The sequence below is a fragment of the Nicotiana attenuata genome, unplaced genomic scaffold (assembly GCF_001879085.1).
Source record: "Nicotiana attenuata strain UT unplaced genomic scaffold, NIATTr2, whole genome shotgun sequence".
Taxonomy (NCBI): domain Eukaryota; kingdom Viridiplantae; phylum Streptophyta; class Magnoliopsida; order Solanales; family Solanaceae; genus Nicotiana; species Nicotiana attenuata.
The window spans coordinates 219047-225968 of NW_017671210.1; positions in this window are offsets into that span (position 1 = coordinate 219047).

The following is a 6922-nucleotide window of genomic DNA, read 5'->3' on the forward strand; positions in this document are numbered from 1 at the left end:
TGCTGGAGCTAACCTTCGGACTCTTGCAATGCAAATTTGAATAGCAATTGATGAAGTCTTAAGCTTGTCTAGATATTATTTGAGTATGTTTGAAGTGTTTTCTCTGAATGTATAGATGAGGATGGATCTATGAGGTTAGTCCACTGATTTTGGCAATACTAAACGCAGTCACCTCAATCAAATTGTGAAATGCCTGTATGTGTGTGCTCGTTTGTGAGACTCTCAAGTTCTGTTAGTGGTTTGTTCAAATTGTGAAGCTTCATGCTGTCAAAAAAAGGAGCCTTTAGTAGTTGAGGCCTTAATAGCTACTTGTGCAAATTAAATGTATGAATTTGTATATGCGTTGGTGTTCAACGTGTGGATGATTTTGCCTGCTGGCCACAATAGTTTGAGAACCAATGTATTTCCTCCATAAATGGTTTCTTCCGAAAATTATAGTTCTTTGAAAATCAGGTTTTGTAAAGCAAACTTTTAATTCTTTCAACTCTTGTGTGATATATAGAATTTGTTGTTATTTTTCTGAAGCTCCTTATATATATACTGTTGCAGCTTATGACTTGATTCTTACTATGTTACCATTTTGGTGTATATGGTAGTACTTTTCCTTGTAATTTTGTTATTTTTTTTCCCTTCACGTTTCTATACTAGAATTGCTGGACATTTGGACCAGTTTGGGTTTCTGATGTGATGAGTTTCATGTTTTGGATTGTACATCAAGTAAAATAAATAAAATCACAAATTGCGGGGCCCTCATTAATTGCTTTATTAATAATATATTAGAAATTCGGGGCGTACCATTTAGCGAATTTTCATGGCCTCCCGCAAAGTTAACAAGACGCTAGCCACTTTAGGCGCGCTTTTAATAATTTTACCTTCTTAAATACGGGTGTGCATTTCATGCGACCCAAATCCAAATCCCAAAACGTTGAATAAGAGGTGTCAAGGATCCGGGTGCATTTCATGTGACGTGATCCAAAAAACACGCTCTTAAACGACGTTCACTTTCATAAAAACTAATTAAAAGCGGTTAAACAATTCTAAAATTGCAATAGGAACATGTATTAAAATCAGACTTTAACCAAATATAGCAGTTGAGCGACCGTGCTAGAACCATGGAACTCGGGAGTGCCTAACCCCTTCTCCCGGGTTAACAGAATTCCTTACCCGGATTTTTGGTTCGCGACTGTTAAATAGAGTCAAACCCTTTCCTCGATTCGGGATTCAAACCGGTGACTTGGGACACCATAAATCTCCCAAGTGGCGACTCTGAATCTCTTAATAAATGAATCCCGTTTCGATTGTCCTTTAATTGGAAAAACTCCTTTGATTATACCCTTCACGGGGTGTAGTAAGCGAAAAAGGAGGTGTGACAATAACCGCACCTGCGAGACATGGGCCGCAAGTGCGGAGGCGCAGAAGTGGCCAGAGGAGCCGCAGATGCGGTTTGGATCAGGAGGGAAGGGACCTCAGATGCGGTCAAGAAGCCATAGAAGCGGGACCGCACCTGCGGTGGTCAAGTCGTAGAAGCGGAAAGGGGCAGGCCAGCTGGGACCGCAGATGCGGTAATTTCGCCGCAGATGCAGGACCGCACCTACGGTAGGTGAAGCGCAGATGCGGAAGTAAGAGGCCTGGAGGAAACCGCAGAAGCAGTGGGTTGGCTCGCACCTGCGGAACCGCAGAAGCGGTCAAGGGACCGCAGGTGCGGAAAGTGCTGGAGGCAGAGAGGTGTTTTAAAAATCGGGTTTCGGCCATTTTCTCTCATATTTTCTTGGCTTGGGCGATTTTTGAGAGAGCTTCAAGTGGGATTTTCATCATCAACGATAAGGTAAGCTAATCCCATCCATCTTGAGTTAAATACATCGATTATGTATAGATTTTGGCATGTAAATTGGTAGAAATTTGGGGTTTTGGTGGAAAGACCTAGAAATTTATATTCTTGGAATTTGACCATGATTTTGGGTATGAAATTAAGAGAAAATTATATATTTGAGTTCGTGAGGCTACGGGTAAACTTATTCTTCGAGAATCTTGGAAATCCGGGCACGTGGGCCCGAGGGCATTTTTGTCAACTTTCCGATCGGTGTTAGGAATTGTTATAAACTGGGTTAATATGAGTAGTTTATCGTATATTAATGAATTTTCATAACTATTGGCTAGTTTTGGAGCGTTGTGCATCAATTTGAGTTTTCGGAAGGGTGTGGAAGGCCGGTTATGGATCTTCGGAGTGAGGTGAGTCTCCTTTCTAACCTTGTAAGAGGGAATTGTCCATATAGGTGAGTTAATTGGTTATGTGCTCCTATTTGTGGGGGCTACGTACGTACGAGGTGACGAGAGTCCGTGCGTAGCTACTATTATGTTTAAGTCTGGGTAGTCTAGGACCCAAAAGCATGTTATTCTTGGAATATTTGTAATCTTATTGACAGTTTGAATTGTTTAAATCACGTTGAGTTAGTAAATGAATTTCTAAAGTATTTACCTTCATCTTCTCGAATTGTTAAAAGAAATTGGTTTTTCCTTGGATAAATTGCTCCCTGATGAGTTCTTATTGACTGTTTGAATGTGTTTATATATTGTGGAACGGGCCGAACGCCTCGGTAGATTAAATAGATGCATCTATGGTTCGCGCCATTCGACCCTCTGGCAGTGCACAGTTTAAATATTGTTGGATCGGGCCGTACGTCCTCGGCATGAGTTGCGCATGCTTGTATTGCTTGCTGTGATAGTTGTTGATACTAATATCTGCTTTCCCCGACTTGAGAAAATTGTCAAATAATGGATTATGAATCTGGAGATTTTAAATAAAAAGGAACTTTCACCTGTTTAGTGACTCATCTGAATTTTTACTGTTATTCTTAATGAATCCGTGAGTCATCGCATTAATAATATTATTACTGGACCTTTAGTAAGTGTCGGAGTTGCCATCTCGTCTCTACTTCTTCAAAATTAGGCGGGATACTTACTGAGTACACGTTATTTTTGTACTCATACTACACTTCTGTGCATTTTTATTGCACATGCACATGCGCCACTAATGGCTTAGCAGGCGTAGCAGCATGGTTGACACGGAGACTAGGTGAGCTGTATTTTCTCGAGGCGACCCGCAGCTAGTGTAGTCTCTCTCAGGATTTTATTTATTTTTTGTCCAATTGTATTTCGGACAGTTGTTGTACTTTATTCGATTATTCTTAGAAATTGCTCATGCACTTGTGACACCGGGTTCTGGGATGGTCGTAAAGTATTTTATATCGACTGCTTATTATTTAATTTAAGACGATTATCTTTTTAAAATGATAAATTTGAAGGAAAAAACGTAGATTTCAAGAGTATTAAAATAAGGATTTAATTAAGTATTTGATTGGCTTGCCTGACAGTGACGTCCGACGCTATCACGACCTTTAGGGAATTTGGGTCGTGACAGCAGTACTCTTGAATTTAACGCCAGGGGTGGAGGGATTTAACGCAGAATTTTTCAAAGAATATTGGTATGTAATAGGGGGGTAGGTGAGCATGGTTGTTCTCCAGTTCTTTGACTCTGGGAAAATACTGAAAGAAGCAAATTGCACCACTCTCACCCTATTGCGAAAAGTAACCAACCCTACATATGTGAAGGAATATAGGCCCATAGCATGCTGTACAACTATGTATAAGTTGATAGCAAGAATTCTCACTGCCAGACTCTAGTCAGTAGTAGACATAATTGTTGGAGCCTCACAGTCAGCATTCATAGCAGGAAGGAGTATTCTAGACATTGTCATTGTTGCACATGAGCTGGTAAAAGGTTATACGCAGAAGGGAGTTTCTCCTAGGTGCAGTGTAAAAGTTGATATCAGAAAGGCCTATGACTCAATCGAATGGAACTTCCTTAGAACTGTCTTGCTAGAATTCGGGTTCCTTGGAAAATTTGTTGGGTGGATTATGGAGTGTGTAACTACTATGAGCTATGCCATCTTATTAAGTGGTGGAATTACTCCAAAGTTTGTGGCAAGGAAAGGATTGAGACAGGGTGATCCCATGTCCCTGTATCTATTTGTCCTGATCATGGAGTATCTTAACAGATCTCTAAAACAGTTGCAGTATAACCCGGACTTCAACTATCACCCTAGATGCAGTAAACTGAAGCTAGTGCATATATGCTTTGCTGATGACTTACTCATGTGTTGCAAGGCTGATAGAACATCCTTACAACTAATGCTTCAAGGTTTCAATCACTTCTCTAGTGTGTCTGGATTGAAGGCAAATTTGGATAAGAGTTCATTATACATTGCTGGGATTTCTCAAGAACTGAAGGAGCAGATTCTGAATGAAATGCACTTTGTACCAGGAGAACTGCCATTCAAATACCTGGGAGTTCCACTCTCATCCAAGAAGATAACTGTCCAACAATGTATGCCAATTGTGGAGAGAATGATATCAAGGATTAGATGCTGGACTACTAAATTCCTGTCTTATAGTGGAAGGGTACAATTGATTAAGAGTGTTTTATTTGAAATGCAAACGTATTGGGCTCAAATCTTTGTCCTACCTAAGAAGGTTATACAACTTGTCACAAGCATCTGCAGAACCTTTTTGTGGACTGGAAGCTGTGAAGCATCTAGGAAAGCACTAATCTCATGGGAATCACTATGTATGCCAAGGGAAGCAGGGGGTCTAAAGTTAATAGACTTTTTTGTGGAATAGAGCAACTATATGTAAGCTGCTACGGGCAGTAACTTCAAGGAAGGAATCCCTATGGGTGCAATGGATACATGGTTACTATATAAAGAACAAGGATATAGTTACTATGAAAACTCCATCACAAGCTTGCTGGCTTGTGAGAAAAATATCTGATGCAAGAAGTTGGTTTGAAAACAGAGACTACAAGGTGGAATTTGGAAAATAAAGCAAGTGTGATGGTTTCAGCATCAAGAAAGCTTATCTATCTTTTCAACCACAATATCCGAAGGTACATTGGAAAAATCTCACTATGGGGGCAAGGCAGTTACCTAGACACCAATTTATCTTGTGGTTAGCCATTAGACAGAGACTTGCAACTGTAGACAGACTAGAGAAATGGGGAATAAATGTTCCAAAGGATTGTGTCTTATGTTCCATGAGAGTTACAGAATCATTAGCTCATCTGTTCTTTGAATGCAACTATGCAAGATATATCTCGACTTCTTTACTAAGGTGGATGGGTGAAAACAGACTTCCTAAGGCATGGAATGAGGAAGTACACTGGATGTCTAAGAGGTGTCGAGGAAGCAGAGCCACAGGTACTGGCATGGCTTTTTGCTGCAACAGTCTACCATATATGGAGTGAACGAAATGCCAGAAGATTTCAGAATGAAAGGAAGGAGAGTCATCAGAGACTTAGAGAAATTAGTCTCCAACTACACATCGGAGGACAGAATTACAAGAATTAGAGGAAGATATTAGATGGATTAAATAGTTATCCTAGCTAAGGGTAGATATTTTGGTTGAAAACACAAAAGTCAATACTCTTAGATAAATAGAAATAGAGATGACTAGTTCTTGAGTCCAAATGGAACTAGTGGAGGTAAATATACAAAATTGGTTGAATAAATTTTTTTTAATTTGACAAAAAAAATAACTAATTATTAACTACTTATTCCATGTAGCTTTTTTCAAGGCTGCCACTTGGCTTAAGGAGAGGGGTGTTTTCTCTCCTATATAGATTCTCAATAATATTTATTGAATAAATAAACTTTTTATTTTTAAAAAGAAAAAAAATTATCAAAAAAAGACATTTTAAATTGGCATTTTTTTTGTAATTTTACTCTTTTAGTTTAAAATAATTTTAAAATTTCAACTTGAAACTACTTTCCAATTTGAATGGATAGTTTTTTTTAAAATTTTTGTTTTTTATTATAAAATATTTTATTTTATTATTTATAAATATTTAGATTAAAAAATTATAACCAATAACTAATTATTAACTAAATAACCAATTATTAATATGTGGCTTTTTTCTACGCCTCCACTTGGCTTAAGGAGAGGGCTTTTTCCTCTCCTTTTAATAATATACTAGTAGTCGTACCCGCGCGATGCGCGGTCAATATTAAAAAAATATTTGTCACTTGTTAATTTTTCGATGTTACATTTGAGATTATCATAATTATTTGATTATCCTATTCTTTTTTCGTTTTTTTTATAGGTAATTTTTTTTTTGCTTTTTATTTTAAAATAATTTAAAAACTCAAACTTGAAACTACTCCCACCCAATTTGAATGGGTAGTTATTTTTTATATATTTATTTTTCATTTTTCTTATTTTATTTAATTATAAGATATCTATATTTATTAATCCAAATAAAGTAACCAATTAATATATATGGTAGTTTTTTATTGTATTTTATTATTTTATTTTTATATGTATTTAAATTCAAAAATAAGTAACCAATAACTAATTATAAACTAATAACTAATTAGTAACCAATTGTGCCATGTGTCATTTTTTTAGGCTGCCACTTGGCTTAAGGAGAGGGCTTTTTCCTCTCCTTTTAATAATATATAGATATACTTATTTATTTTAAAATAATTTAAAAACTCCAACTTGAAACTACTTTCCAATTTGAATGGATAGTTTTTTTAATTTTCGTTTTTGATGATAAAATATTATTTTTATTACTTTATAGATATTTTAATTAAAAAAAATAACCAATGACTTATTATTAACTAAATAACTAGTTATTAACTACTTATTCCATGTGGTTTTTTTAGGCTGCCACTTAGCTTAAGGAGAGGGCTAAGGAGAGGGCTTTTATCTCTCCTTTTAATACTATATAGATAGATATCTTATAATTAGCCAGAATAAAAAATGAAAATATGAATTAAAAAAAAGCTACCTATTCAAGTTGGGGAATAATTTCAATTTGGAGTTTTAAAATTATTTTAAAATAAAAAAAATAAAATATTGCCAATTC